The sequence below is a fragment of the Aotus nancymaae genome, unplaced genomic scaffold (assembly GCF_030222135.1).
Source record: "Aotus nancymaae isolate 86718 unplaced genomic scaffold, 86718_ANA_hifiasm-v0.15.2.pri h1tg000011l, whole genome shotgun sequence".
Classification (NCBI taxonomy): Eukaryota; Metazoa; Chordata; class Mammalia; order Primates; family Aotidae; genus Aotus; species Aotus nancymaae.
Window position 1 is genome coordinate 84,283,573 of NW_026988422.1, and position 15,645 is coordinate 84,299,217.

General features: G+C 33.6%; 1 long non-coding RNA gene and 6 other non-coding genes across 12 annotated transcripts in view; all 7 read left to right on the forward strand.

Moving 5' to 3' along the window:
* LOC105730187 (uncharacterized) overlaps window positions 1-15,645 on the forward strand; it is a 41,953-nt gene that overhangs the window by 19,660 nt on the left and 6,648 nt on the right. For 4 of the 6 annotated variants that reach the window (XR_010342130.1, XR_001110418.3, XR_010342131.1 and 1 more), the window contains exons 1-4: window positions 859-6,366; window positions 7,755-7,831; window positions 11,895-11,960; window positions 13,972-14,035. This is a non-coding gene — a long non-coding RNA (uncharacterized LOC105730187). Of the gene's footprint in view, window positions 1-858; window positions 6,367-7,754; window positions 7,832-11,894; window positions 11,961-13,971; window positions 14,036-15,645 lie in introns of those variants that run through there. The other 2 variants (XR_001110420.3, XR_001110414.3) reach the window with 2 other exon arrangements.
* Window positions 5,390-5,464, forward strand: LOC135274427 (small nucleolar RNA SNORD113/SNORD114 family). Its single transcript, XR_010342257.1, has one exon. It is a non-coding gene; the product is annotated as a small nucleolar RNA SNORD113/SNORD114 family (small nucleolar RNA).
* Window positions 7,061-7,137, forward strand: LOC135274440 (small nucleolar RNA SNORD113/SNORD114 family). Its single transcript, XR_010342269.1, has one exon. It is a non-coding gene; the product is annotated as a small nucleolar RNA SNORD113/SNORD114 family (small nucleolar RNA).
* On the forward strand, window positions 8,427-8,501 carry LOC135274426 (small nucleolar RNA SNORD113/SNORD114 family). Its single transcript, XR_010342256.1, has one exon. It is a non-coding gene; the product is annotated as a small nucleolar RNA SNORD113/SNORD114 family (small nucleolar RNA).
* Window positions 10,265-10,341, forward strand: LOC135274416 (small nucleolar RNA SNORD113/SNORD114 family). The gene has a single exon (XR_010342251.1). It is a non-coding gene; the product is annotated as a small nucleolar RNA SNORD113/SNORD114 family (small nucleolar RNA).
* Window positions 12,576-12,649, forward strand: LOC135274422 (small nucleolar RNA SNORD113/SNORD114 family). Its single transcript, XR_010342254.1, has one exon. It is a non-coding gene; the product is annotated as a small nucleolar RNA SNORD113/SNORD114 family (small nucleolar RNA).
* Window positions 14,809-14,880, forward strand: LOC135274425 (small nucleolar RNA SNORD113/SNORD114 family). The gene has a single exon (XR_010342255.1). It is a non-coding gene; the product is annotated as a small nucleolar RNA SNORD113/SNORD114 family (small nucleolar RNA).

Below are 15,645 nucleotides of genomic sequence, written 5' to 3' on the forward strand. Positions count from 1 at the left end.
ATTTTTGTATTTTAATAGAGATGAGGTCTCACCGTGTTGGCCAGGATGGTCTCGATCTCTTGCCTTTGTGATCCACCTGCCTTGGCCTCCCAAAGCACTGGAAGTACAGGCATGAGTCACTGCGCCCAGTCTATTGTTGAGTTTTAGGAGTACTTTGTATGTTTTGTCTAATAGTCCTTTATCTGGTATGTCTTTTGCAAATATTGTCTCCTAATTTGTTGCTTGCCTTTTCATTTTCTTGACAGTTTCTTTATGGAGCACAAATTTTTAAAGTTCAAAGATCAGTTGATAATATTTATGCGAGTCTATTTATGGGCTATCTATGCTCTTCCATTGATCTATTTTTCTGTTCTTTTGCCAATACCACACTGTCTGTTACTGTAGCTTTGTAGTTAAGTTTTGAATATGGGTAATGCCAGTCCTCCAACTTTGTTCTTCCCTTCAATATTGTGTTGGCTATTCTAGGTCTTTTGCCTCTTCATATAAACTTTAGGAGAGTTTTGTCAACATCCACAAAATAACTTGCTGGGGTTTTTATTGGGATTGCATTGAATCAAACTGGGAAGAAATGACATCTTGACAATATCCGTTTGTTTAATTATTCTTTGATTATATTCATTAGAGTTTTGTAGGTTTCTTCATGTAGATATTGTACATGTTTTGCTAGATTTATACCTTTATTTTATCATATTCTATTTTGTGTTCCTATTACATAGTAATATTTAACAATATATAATAATATATAATAGAACATTTACACATTTTATTTATTACAATTATACCTATTTTATCATATTCTATTTTGTGTTCCTATTATATAGTAATATTTAACAATATATAATAATATATAATAGAACATTTACACATTTTATTTATTACAATTATACCTATTTTATCATATTCTATTTTGTGTTCCTATTATATAGTAATATTTAACAATATATAATAATATATAATAGAATATTTACACATTTTATTTATTACAATTCTACCTATTTTATATTTTTGGTTGTACTCATGCAAATAGTATTATGTTTTTAATTTAAAATTTCACTTGTTCATTACTGGCATATTGGAAAGCACTGACTTTTGTATATTAGCCTTGTATCCTACAACCTTACTGGAATCACTTATTAGTCCCATGAAGTTTTTTATTGTTAGTTCTTTCCTAGATTTTATTTTCTACATAGATGATCATGTTACCTGCAAAGACAGTTTTATTTCTTCTTTCTCTATCAGTATACTTTTAATTTCCTTTTCTTGTCTTATTCCATCAGCCAGAACTTCCAGTATGATATTCAAAGGCAGTAGTGAGAGAACATCTTTGCCTTGTTCTTGATCTTAATGGGAAAAATTTGAGTTTGTTACCATTAAATATAATGTTAGTTGTCGATTTTTTGTATACTTTTTTTATTAAGGAAATTTTCATGATTCCTAGCTTACTGAGGGTTTATTTTTTATTTTTTGAGACAGAGTCTTGCTCTGTCACCCAGGCTGGAGTGCAGTGGTGTGATCTCAGCTCACTGCACCCTCCACCTCCTGGGTTCAAAGGATTCTCTTGCCTAAGCCTTTCAAGTATCTGGGATTACAGGCATGTGCCACCATGCCCAACTCATTTTTGTATTTTTAGTAAAGATGAGGTTTCTCCATGTTGGCCAGACTGGTCTCAAACTCCTGGCCTCAAGTGATCCACCCACCTTGATCTTGCAAAGTGCTGAGATTACAGGTGTGAGCCACTGCACTCGGCCTTATTTTTTAATCATAAATGGGTGTTGAATTTTTGTCAAATACTTTTTTATATTTATTGATATGATCATGTGGCATTTTTTCCTTCATTGATGTAATGGATTAAATTAATTGATTTTGAAATGTTGAGCCAAGCTTGCATATATGTTACAAATTCTACCTGGTTGTGGTGGTAATATTTTTTTGAGAATTTTAACATATATGCTCATGAGAAATATTGGCCTATAGTTTTTTTTTTTCATTGAAATTTTTTAATGGTTTTGGTATTAGGGTAATGCTGGCCTTTGGGAACGAGTTAGGAAGTAGTTCTGTCTTCTGAAAGAGGGTACAGAATTGGTATAATTTCTTCCTAAATGTTTGGAAGAATTAACCAGTAAATCCATCTGTGCCTGGTGTTTTCTGTTTTGGAACGGTGATTATTGATTACATTTCTTTAATAGATAATAGGACTATTCAAAGCGTTTTTCTTCTTGTACGAGTTTTGGCAGATTGTGTCTTTCAAGGAATTGGTACATTTCTTTAATGTCATCAAATTTGTGGGCATAGAGTTGCTTATATTATTCCTTTTAATGTCCATGGGGTCTGTAGTGATGTTCCTTCTTTCTGATATTAGCAATTTGTGACTTTTCCTTTTTTCTTAGCTACCTAGAGGCTTTTTGATTTTGTTGAACTTTCCAAAGAACCTATTTTTTTGGTGGTTGTTGATTGTTCTTTATTGATTTCCTGTTTTCAGTCTCACTGATTTCTGCTCTAGTTTTTGTTATTTCCTCCTTCTGCTTACTTTGGACTTAATTTGCTCTTTTTTTCTAAGGTGGAGGCTTGCATTAATAATATTAGATTTTCTTTTCTTTTTGAAAGTTAATATCAATATTATTTTAAATGGAAAAACATAATTTTATATATCTATGGAGCACAATGGTATGTTTTGATATATGTGTGCAATGTAAAATGATTAAATCAAGCTAATTAACATATCCATCATTTTTGTTGTTTACCTATCATTTTATTGTGAGACATCTGAAATTTACTCTGAGTTATTTTGAAATACACAATACAGTATCATTGACTGTAGTCACCCTGCTTTGGAGTAGATGTCAAACTTATTCCTCCTGTCTACCTGAGACTGTACTTTTTGATCAACAAATCCCCATTCTCTCCCTTATTCCCACCCCATCCTCTGTTAACCAGCATCCTAATCACTACTTCTATGAGTTCAACTCAGAGAATATGTGATATTTGTCCTTGTGTGCCTGGCTTATTTCACTCAGCAGTATGTCCTGTGGGTTCATATACACAGTCACAAATGACAGAATTTTCTTCTTTTAAAAGGATGAATAATATTCCATTATGTGTATATTCCATATTTTCTTTATTCATTCATCCCTTGCTGGACCTTACTTTGTTCCATATCTTGGAGACTGTGAATAATGGTGCAATAACCTAGGAGTGCAGATATCCCCTTGACATCTTGATTTCAATTTCTTTGGGTGGGATTGCTGGATCATATGGCAGTTCTATTTTTATTATTTTTTGAGGAACCTCCATAACTTTTACTACAATGGCTATACTAAGTTACATTCCTACCAACAATATAGAAGAGTTCCCTTTTCTCTGCATCCTTGGCATCATTTTTACCTTTCATCCTTTTGATGACAGCTATTCTAAAAGATGTGAGATGATATCTCATCGTGGTTGGAATTTGTGCTTCCCTAGTGATTAGAGTGACTGAGAATTTTTTTTATATATCTGTTGGCCATTAGTATGTCTTCTTTGGGAAAATATCTATCCACATCCTGTGTCTATTTTTAAATTGGGTTTTCTTGCTATTGACTTGTTTGTGCTCCTTACATATTTTGCATATTAACTCCTATCAGATGTATGGTTTGCAAATTCTTTTTTCCTGATCTGGAAGTGGTCTCTTCATTTCCTTAATTGTTTCATTTGCTGTGCAGAAGGTTTTTAATTTGATGACGTTCTATTTGTCTCACTGTGTTTTTGGGATCGTATTAAAAAATCATTGTCTAGACCAATGTTGTGGAGCTTTCCCTCTAGTAGTTTTACAGTTTCAGGTTTTATGTTGAAGTTTGTAATCCATTTTGAGTTGATTTTTGTATATGGGGTGAGATAAGGATCTAATTTCATTCTGCATGTTGATAACCCAACACCATTAATTGACTATACGGTCCTTTCCCATTGTGTGCTCTTGGCACCGTTGTCCCAAATCAATTGATTGTAAATGTGTGAGTTTTTTAAAGAACTTTTAATTCTGCTCCACTGGCTGATGTGTCTGTTTTTAGGCCAGTATTATGCTGTTTTGATTATAATCACTTTATAATATATTGTGAAGTCAACGATTGGAATGCCTCGAGCTTTGTTCTTTTGCTCAATATTTTTTTTGTGTGTATGTGTGTGGCTATTCAGTATCCTTTGTGGTTCTGTATGGATTTAAGGATTTTTCCCCATCTTTCTATGAAAAATGACATTGGAATTTTAGTGGGAATTGAATTGAACATGTAGATGGATTTAGGTAGTATAGACATTTTAACAGTCTTAATTCTTTCAACCCATAAACACAAGGTATCTTTCCATTTATCTGTGTTTTCTTCAATTTCTTTTAACTAGCGTTTTATAGTTTTCAGTATACAGGTCTTTTACCATCTTGGTTAAATTTAGACAGTATTTTTGGTGCTATTGTTAATGGGCTTATTTTCTTCATTTCCTTTTAAGTTAATGACCTATTATCATATAGAGTCATTACTGAATTTTTTTGATGAACTTGTATCCTGCAATTTTGCTGAAGTCATTTATCAATTCTAACTGTTTTTTTGTGAGGTAGTTTGGATTTTCTGTATATAAAATCATATCATCAGCAAGTAGAGACAATCTCACTTCTTTTCCTATAAAGATGCCTTTTATCTCTTCTTCTTCTAGGGTAAGTCTACTTTACTTCCACATAACAACCACAGGATAGATGAAATTCATTTTCTAAGAAACAAAATCTTGGCAGTTAGATCCATGGGGTAAAGAATATAGATACTAATGTAAGTAACACCTCAAGTTCATGTCCTTGGTTTGGATACTTTGCTGAAGAGTGTTTAGTGGTATTTCAAAGGAGTCAATGTCTATAACAGCAATTAAAATCACCAGGAATGGACCAAATGTGTTGTGAAAATATGTTTAATATAATTTGGCACAACTGAAGTGGTAAGAAATATAGTAGTTAGACCATTTATATTCACAACTATTTAACATTGTATCTTATTTTCTACCACAAATGATTTAATCTTTTCCATATTGGTGTGATCCTGACTGATAACTCTTTGTGTGGCAGCTGAGAGAATGTGGAAGACATTGTGTGTTGGAAGATGGTGGTTTTATCGCTTTTCACTGCACTATGTTTAAAACATGGGCACATTGAATGAAAGAAGACTACAGAAGAAATAATGGTGAATGAGGATTTGGTATGAAGCATGGATGTTAATTAATCATCCATGTTCTCCGAGGTCCATTGTAAAAGGAGACCTAGTCGTTAGGGAGAGAGCCACTAATGGGGTGATCTTATTCCTAGAATTTTGTGGTTATATTATTATTCATGAACCAATGAATAATAAATGATGAAGATATAAAGGAAGAAAAACGTGCTTGGACCAATGATGAGTACCATGGGGTATCTGAAACAGGATTTTTGATTAAACCCAAATGCAACTCTGAGGTCCATTACAAAGAGACACGTAATTATTCCTTTTTTGGAAAGTGAGCCTCTGGTGCCTTGTCCATGGGCTTTGTGGTTCTTGGGGATGGATTGTATTTTTGTTATAAAATCAGTCCATGAATAAAAAATGTATCAATGAGTAAAACAAAAAGCATAAGTCATATACTTATTATCAATGAATATAATGAAACATGGATTATTATTAAAACTTACTTGAGACTCCCAATAAATTTATATCCAAGGCTTATACCTTCTGGTAAGGGGCATATGGTCATTTGTATGCAAGAGTCAAAGATTTTGTTCTGTTTTGGTGGTGGGTTGCTAACTGTTTTATTAAGAAAATGAAACATCTTTAGTCATGTAAATAATTGGTTAAATAACGACTTAATTGAGACCAAGCAGAGACCAAGGATGAGAGTATTAATCTAATTTTTAATGGACTTTTATTAAACAAATAAAATAAGAAACTTAGTCTTTTCTTCCTGAGGGCAATGACTCTAGACAGATGTAAATATTCTTCAGTGTTCTTGTCCGGTGCTGTGAGAGCACAGATACTGATGCCTTTTGTATATGAGAGACCAGGTGTGCTTTTACGTCTCTGTTTGTATTTTAGAGTCAGCAAACCGTGGACCAGTTAGGAACAAATGTTATGATATGAGAATGCCACTTCATGTTTTTTTCCATGATAGACATTCTGGGAAAAACTCTAGGCTCTTTCATTGTTTTTGGAATACATACATGGGCCTTTCCAAGTTGTGGTAATTTCGTTTCTTAGAAAAATGATAACATGTTTTTAAAAAAAGGCTTTATTTGTCTCTATAGAATGAAAACCATGTAGATGGTTTTATTATTCTCTAATCATGAAGACCATTATTGTTATTTGTGGACTGATGAGCAGAAAGACTGATGTAAGTAAATGTCAAATTGATGTTTTGGGCTAGGATGTTATTCATTTATGGGAGCCCACTACATTATTTTGATAAAACAAATTGTTAAATAACACATGAAACAAGGAAATGCCAGTCACAGACTTATGATTGTGATGTGTCATGAACAAAAACTTATGATTAATTCAACCCAACCCAACGGAAGACGATTGTTAAATAAATGAGGCGCATTTCATACATTGGCAGAGTGATTTAAACTCCCATTTAATGTTTCTGTTATAGTTGCCTAACATATTCCATCACTGACAAACATTTAAGTTGTTGACTCTTTGAGGTAGAGGTACCTTGGAAGGTATTAGATGTTAATTTGCTCAATTGTGGGCTTACATGGTAGGTCCATGGTTTGCATCCAAATTAATGAGGAGACAAATCAAGTGGAAGAGAAGCTGGTAGACCTCGATCATAAGTATGATATTCAAATGAAGCAAAGGCTCTGATGAATCTATATGTGTGAACTTGAGGTTCATGGCAAAATACGATCTAGTTCATTTCCTCTGCGTGAAAGGGAGTTATGAACAGATCTTGGTTCTGTTAAAGCCTTTTGTTCTCAGTTTTATGTCATTAAAGGGTATTGATCATATAATTATTATTCCTGAAACCATGAATGTTTCAGTTCAACAAGGTCTAAATGAATGGAGGAATAGACTGCCTAGCCTGGATCAATGATGAGTATTGGTGGAGGTGTCTGAACCAACACTTTTGATTAAGCCCTCTGTTAACTCTGAGATCTGTTATTGAATGAGAATCAGCCAGTATTCTCTGCAGAAATTACCTAATAGAAGTTAGGAAAATTCAATAAAACTTGTTCTTGAACTTTTGTTGTTCAGAGATATGAAATGTATTATTTTAAGTGAATTCAGTGCATAAATAGAGAAATGTATACATGAGAGAAGATGAACAGGCTTACTCATGGAACTATTCTTGGAGTAAAATGAAAAAGTATTATAAATATTAATACTGGCAATCAAACAAGTATCATTATTTATCTGAGGTAAAATCCTATTATATGGAACATATTGTATCTACAGTTGAGACAAATTTTAAATTTTTATCGTTTGCTTTTTTTAATTAAGAAAAGGGAAAGTGTTTGCATCAGCCAGAAATCCATTAAGTAACATCTACTTAACAGATTTTTATATAGACAAGTATTCATAATCATTATAGATCTTATTCTTGGGCTAGATCATGAACTCAGTGGTGTCTGTTATACTATTGAAAGCTAAAAGTTCAATACTGGCCTGAAAAACAGTTGCATTTTGGAGCCAAGGATTATTGTTATCTAGTTCTGCTTGACTAACATCCATTTAAGAAAACCTAAATCTATTCTAAATCTTCCTTTTTCTCTCCAGAGTGGATACAGGCCAGTTGATTCAATCATTTAAAAAAGGATTGTTATCCTGAGTAAGGAGCATAGAGACAAATATAAGTAAGTTCCTCGTTTCGTGTTCTTCCTTTGAATGGTTTGTTCTTGAGTGTTAGCTAAAGGATTTCAAAGAAATCAATGTCTACATACATGAAATAAATAAAACACCCCAAATGGCCCAATGATGGAAATGTGTAATGAACCATGAATTATGTTTGATCTAAATTGTCACAACTGAAGTGATTATAAAAGAAGACAAAAGTTAGTGTATTCTCAGAGCAGCTCAGCGTTATTCTTTATTTATGCCATGGTTATTTTACACATTCCCTTATGGGTAGAGATCCTGCTGACATCTGTTTTGGAGCAGTCCGTAAGAATATGGAATATGACAATTTCATTGTTTTTCATCTATTTTTTGGCAATAGATGAATGAAATAGAAGTGGGCTATATAAAAATGAATGCTAAATGTGAATTGGTAGCATGCGGGGATGTTGATCAATTCACATGTACACTTTTAAGTGTCATTGTCTAAGAAATGTAGTCTGTAGCTCTATGGACCAAGAGCCTAAAATTTAATGATCCTGTTTTGGGGATTTTTGATTGACTCATTATTTGTGAGTCAGTAGGTTAATCAATAAATGAAAAAAATGCACATCATGGACCAGTGATGAATGTCATGGGGTTTCTGAAACAACAATTTTGATTAAACCCATCTGCAACTCTGAGGTCCATTACAAAAAGTCACCTCTTTGTTCTTTATGGGAAATGAGTCTACAGAACCTTGTTCATGGGCCTTTGTGGTTTGAGGATATGAATTACATTGTTATAATGCATGAATACAGAATTTTCTCAATGAATGAAGAATAAGAAAGGTATGCATACACTTACCTCTTAGGGCATGTAATGCAACATGGATTATTATTAAAAGAATTTTGAGATTCTTAGTCCCAGTAAATTAGTAGTTAAGGCCCTTATCACTTTCGTAAGGAGCATATGGTCATCTGTGCACGAGACTGAATGTTTTTGTTCTGTGTTGAGGCAGGTTGCTGATTGCTCATTTTATTAAGGAAAAGGAAATACATTTACATAAATAAATAACTGATTGAGTAACTGTATAACTGAGAGAGGGCAAGCATGGAACAATGATGAGATCTGTATACAAACACACTCATGATTAATTCAATTTTTTATGGAATTTTACTTCGGCAAACAAACATTAAACAAGTTTGGTACTAGATTCACTAGTGATTATTATATTATCTAAAACACAAAAATTCATGGTGAGAGATGCTTCATCTTGACAAAAACAATTTATGTAAGATAATAAATAGAAAGAAGTGCTCTCTCTTCTCAAGTGTTCAGAATAGGGCACAATACAAGGTTGATGGCTGTTTACTACGCAACTATGATTGATTTTAAAGAGCTAAACATAGAGTATTTGATTCTTCTTAAAATTTGCTTTTTATACTGCAGAATGAACACACTCTACCTGATTTTATTATAGTCTTCTGGTGAAGATCTCACCTTTTATCTCTGTGAATCAGGAGAGAAGAGATTGAGATAAGCAAAAACCAAACTTTATGTTCTTGCTTGGGAAACATGATCATATTTATTTGTTGAATTCTTTCTTTTTTTTTTTTTTGAGACAGAGTCTCTTATCACCCAGGCTGGAGTGCAGTGGTGCAATCTCAGCTCACTGCAACCTCCACCTCCCGGTTCGAGGGATTCTCCTGCCTCAGCCTCTGGAATAGCTGGGACTAAAGGCACATGCCACCACACCCAGCTAATTTTTGCATTTTTAGTAGAGACAGGGTTTCACCCTGTTGGCCAGGATGATCTCGCTCTCTTGACTTGTGATCTGCCTGCCTCAGCCTCCCAAAGTGCTGGGATTGCAGGCATGCTCCACCTCACCTGGTCTCATTGAATTATTTCAAAGGAATAAATGGCTACATACATGAATGAGTCAAAGGTGGTTATGCATGGACCAATGGTAGAAATGTGTTATGAGTTAAGAATTATGATTAATCCATTTCAGCACAACCAAATTCATTAGGACAAAAAGTTGAAAGGTATTTCTGTGATTTTCAGAATGCCTTAATATGCCATTTTTGTACGATAGTGGATTTAAACACTTCCCCGTTGGTATTGTTATTGACTGTTAACTAATTGAGGGAAGAACTTAAGAAAACGGAAAATCTTGCCTATAGCTGTGGTATAATCATGGTGCCATCTTAAAAAAATGGATGTTAAATGAGAAAAGCCCAACCGTAGTAATGGCTAATATGGAATTGACATGGTGCAATTTGTGGAAATGAATTAATTCACCTTTGCAACACTGAGGCTCACTTGAGTCTTAAGGAACACGAATCTTACATACATAGTTACATCTTCAGGGATCTTTATGCCCTCTAATTCTTGGATAGTGATTTTACTGTTAGTGAATGAATGTGTAACTCGAGATCAGCATAACTGAATGAAGCACAGAATTCCAAGTCTGGATCAATGATGAGTATGCGTGGGGCATCTGAATCAAATATTCTGATTAAACCCTGTCTGTATCTCTGAGGTCCATTGCATGTATGGGAAGTGTGCTTGGAGAGAAAGTTAGACGTATTCAAGGAATGTGTTCTTGGTTCTTTTTGGTTAATGGGCATAGATTGTATTATAAGTAAATCAGTGAATGAATAAAGAAAAATACAGATAAAAACAAGGAAGGCTGCATCTCATTCAATTATGAAAGGAGCTAATTATGTTTTGAGTTCAAATAAAATAAAATAAGTCTGCTCCTCCTTTGAGAACATATAGATAAATATGCACACAATGTTCCGAGTTAGTAGCAAGTTTCTGGTTGCATATCTTGTTTGATTTAGAAAGGGATAAAACATAAATAAATGATATATTTAGTTTGATAATACTTAATATAATAAATAGCTAATATAATTAATATTTATAGTCAATATTATATATCATGCCAAATATATTAGCGTAAAATTATTTTAATAAAAACCAATTTAATACCATTAATAAACATTAAAATACTAATGATTAGGTTTTAAAATGTGGAAAAAGTCTAAGAATGAACATTGAAAATTTGAATATAGTAGCTAAAAGTCCTCTTGTGATTGCTGATTTTTATTTAAAAAGAAAAATGCAAATGCATTTTTGATGACTTTTATGAGTAGTAAGTGAATAAGTAGACGTTAGTGTAATGAAGGGCTTTTAACCAGTGTCCTTTGAGTTCATGAATATTGGCACTATTATTATGAGTAAAAGAATCATTTTATATCTCCATCCCTTATTTAAAAGAGGGCAAACCATGGACTAGTGAGAAACTTATGTAGTGTATGAAGGGGTGTGATTAATCTTGTCTGTCCTCTTGAAGTCTACCTAAATGAAAAAGGTCCAGGACCCTCCTTCCTTAGTAAGGGTTGTAGATACCCATTCTCTAGACATATTTTGCTATTAACATTTAAATGAAAATTAATAAAAAATAAAAATTCAGTTCTTCAATCGCACTAGCCACACCCCAAGCCACATGTAGCAAGGGGCCGCCATTTCAAAAGTGCCGACAGAGAACATTCACATCACTAAGGAATGTTCCAATAGCACATACAGGGCTAATATGAACAGTTGCAGGTAACAGTATTTAGTTTTAGGTAGCAGGTGGCCTCACTATTTTGAGTTTTCTTTAGAAAAAAGAGTAGATAATTGAATTACTTCTGAGTCATTAAATAGATGAGTAAATAACAAATAGTAAATAGCTTGAATTAAAATAACTGTGGTGCACTGGTCAGATTGTGTTATAAAACAACAATTTCAATTCGTCTTATAGTGCAAAAGTTTTCCTCATTAAAAATGTGTCTTCCCTTTATGCTGGGAATACCTCGGCAGATATTGAAAATTGCTCTTCTTGCGTTGCGTGGTAGATTTGAAAATGTTCACGGTACTATTTCATGCTAAGAATTAAGTTAATACATTAAAAAGAACTACTGTTGGGTTGATGGTGAAAATTTGATACAAACCAATGTTTATGATCCATCTAGTAATAGAAAACTAAGTTCTACTTAAAAATAGATTTTAAAATTTACGCTTTTAATTCTTTTAAAAATCTGCCTTTTCCTGCAGAGTGAGTACAGCAGACTGGATTTGGTTCTTTCCCCAAGGTGAAGCGCATGGCGTTTTCTTCTGTGGGTAAGGAGCAATGTTAGTAATAGAATTTCTGTTGGTGGGTTATGCGGTTGGTTCATGTGTGATCATTGAAGAAAGGAGCAAAAGGCCGTATACACAAAAATAAAAGCATCAGGTAACAGCCAACAGTAGGAGTGTGTTGTAGGCCAAGGAGCAGGACTGACTCATTTTAGCACAATAGAGACTTAGTTTTTAAAAAGCTAGAAGGAATTTAATTTTCAAATGTTTGAGTATTTTTGCACCATACTTGATTTAAACATTTTCATATGGGAAGAGATTCAGGCTGTTAACTGTTCAGGAGAAGCTCTTGTAAGGTGAAGCACGCTGCCTGTGTTCTAGTGGGGGATACCATTGCAGATTTTGATTGTTCGTTATATCACCTTTAAAATTAGACAAATTGAATGAACACAGCCCAACCATTGGCCATCCATATTGATAGTACTGATATGAAGCAAGGTTTATTGATGATTCCACGTGTGGTACTGACATCTAGTCTGACAGCTTTGTGGAAATTGAGCCTGGAGATAGGTTGTAGTGATATCCAGGATCTTGTTCTTAGAATTTGTGATTCATGGGAAAATGAAGGTATACAGGAGTGAAGAAAAAGAGTGCCAAGCCTGGACCAATGATGAGATTGGAGGGTGTCTGAATCAAAACTTTTGATTAAAGCCATCTGTAACTCTGAGGTCCATTTTACAAAGTGGCCTCCATTTTTCCCTCTATGGAAATAAGGTTATAGTACAGGTTCACAATATTCAGGTATCTTGATCACAGGTATTCCCAGTTTATGGGTATAGATTCCATTTTATAAGTAACTCAATGCATAAATGTTGCATAAATGGGTAAATAAAAGGAGAGCTTGGCATTGACCAATTATGAGAGTATGTAATGACACGTGGATTATTATCATACGTGTCTATAGCACTGAATCCCAGTGATAAGTATTGATAAAGGCTGTTGCTGTGTTTTGGAAGGAGTATGTGGACAGATGTATGCAGGACACAAAACAATTGTCTGATGTTGGGGGTTGTTGATTGATTGGTTTTATTTAGAGAAGGGAAAATTAAATAAATAATAGGTTAAACAGTTATTTAATTGGAAATAAATGAGCACATTTCAACTTGAGAATATTCCTTTTGAAAAGTTATTATTAATCCAACTCTGTGTACTGAGTTTTATTAAAAACTAAAAAAAGCATCTAGTTTTTCGACCTCCCTGGATAGCATCATGGACATGTGGAGACGTAATATTATTCAAGCTTCTTCTAGAATGTTAGTAAATTCCCATATATTGAATCGTTATATGTGAATAGACTATGTCCTTATCACAGTTAATTTTTTAAAAGAGGGTGTAACACGGTTGGGTAAGAAATGAATGTGAAAGTTAATCTTTGTCTCTACTACTGATGCTCTCTTGCTAGTTAGGTGTGGGACCATAGACGTTGAACATGAAAAGCATTTCTGCTCTGGGTTCTTCATGAGTTTACTGCAGTGTGTGTGTGTGTGTGTGTGTGTGTGTGTGTGTGTGTTAGTATTTGTGAATGTATAATAGAATATTCCATGAGTCATAACATAAATGAAGAAATCAAAACAATAAATGATTGAATTAATATATAAGTAGGGTTAAGCATTTACCATTGGTGAAAATATGCCATGAATCATGAATTTAAATTCATCCATTTCTATACACGTTGAGACCATTAAATAAAAAAGATGATCTAAGCAGTTGCCTATGTAGGTAGGTGTCTATAGACAGATGAATATCATAGTTTAGTTTTTGTTTTGGGTGTTGAATTTGACAGTGTTTATTGTATTATTTAAACACTATTAATTATTTTATTATTATTTAATATTAAATCAAGAAATAAAAATAAGTTCAGTTCTTGGGTCAATGATAAAAATGGGATTTGAATGAACTTTACAATTAATTTATTATCACACAACTAATGTCTTTTAAGTCAATCTAAATCTGTACTGTTCATTCTTTTGAAAATTTGTATTAACAAACTCCACAGAATGAAGACTGTGGCTGATTTAATCAGTCTCTGCTGATGAAGATCTTGGCTGCTACCTTTTTGGGTAAGGAAGCTAAAGACTTAAGTAAATAACAGTCAAAAAACTTGTCAATGAGGGTAAATTTTTCATTAATGTTCGCCGAATTATTTCAAGTTAAGCTATATGTAGATCAGAGATATGAATGTGTTATGAAACTAAGGTTATGGTTAGTCCAATTAAGCACAATTTTGGTTAAAAATAAGGTGAAATACATTTTATTCATTTTTACATTTGATTAATAATTCATCTTATTTTTTACTGTGTTTAAGATTTATTCAGTAATAAAGTCTATGGCTGCACTGTTCAGTGTTGTTTGCTGCATCTACACATGGTTGTTTATATTTAACATAGTTAAAGGTGCAGGCACTTTTAGATTTAATTTCTTGGTTGCATTAGCCACACTTCTAGTACTCAGGAGCTATATGTAGCCGTTGGTGACTGTATCGGAGAATCCAGTTACGGCACGTTTCCATTATACGCAAACTCCTGTTAGATAGCTCCTTAATGCAGGAGGAACGCACGAAAGCGGGAGGATAAGTGGAATGAGATGGCGAGGAAGCGAGGACGTTCATTGATCCATGCTTGCCGCTCTGTGGGCCACTCCAAAGGGAGATCTAGTCTATTGAGAAAAGGGCTAGTCTGTGTGAAAAGAGCCTGCTAACAGATGTTGTTGGCGATATTCAAGGATATTGTTCTTGGGTGTTAAAATAACAATGGGTATTGATTTTATTACTGCTACTGAATCAATGAATGGATCAATAAACAAATGTATAAATGAAGGAAAAGATTGCTTATCCTGGATCAGTGATGAGTACCCTGGGGTGTCTGAATCTTGGATTTTGATTAAACCCTGTGACTCTGAGGTCCATTACAGAAAGAGTACTTTTCATTATCTCTATGGGAAATGAGCTTATTCCAAAAGCTAATAATGATCAGCATTTAGTTCTTGGGCTTCTGAGTATGGACTGTATTATTTTTAGTAAAGGAGTACGTGGATAAACCAAGAAAAGTGCTGTATAAATAGATAAAAAAATGGTTATTCCTGCTCCAAATATGAGAGTACACAAAATAGTAAGAATCATTACTAATACATTTCTGAAGCACTAAGTCCCAGTAAAGTAACTTAATCAAAGCTTATCCTTTGGGTAAGGAACATATAGATCAACGGGTATTAGAGTCCAGGTTGTTGTTCTGGGTTAGGGTGTTCATTTTTTTGTTTTTGTTTTTTTTTTTAAGAAAAGGCAAAATATTTACTTAAGTTAATTATTGATTAAATCACTTCCTAATTGAGAGAGGGTTTACGCATGGATCTGTCTTGAGAATATGTCAAATGACCAACTATAATGAGTTCTAATAGTCTTCATTGTATTTAAATTCAGTTCCTCAGTTTAATTTACAAAAACAAGGAAAATGATCTGAATTTTCTGTTTAATGAGCATGCGGACAAGCACTGATATTGTCCAGTTTCTGTGGAGTCACAGATATAATGATTTTATTACAAACGTAAAAAGAGTAAATTAATGTCTCAACCAATTATTTAAAATAAGTCCAAATCATGAACCAATGAGGGCCAGGTATTATGGAACAAAAAGAGTGATTAATCCAGTTCCATGCAATTGCTCACCAGAATTGTC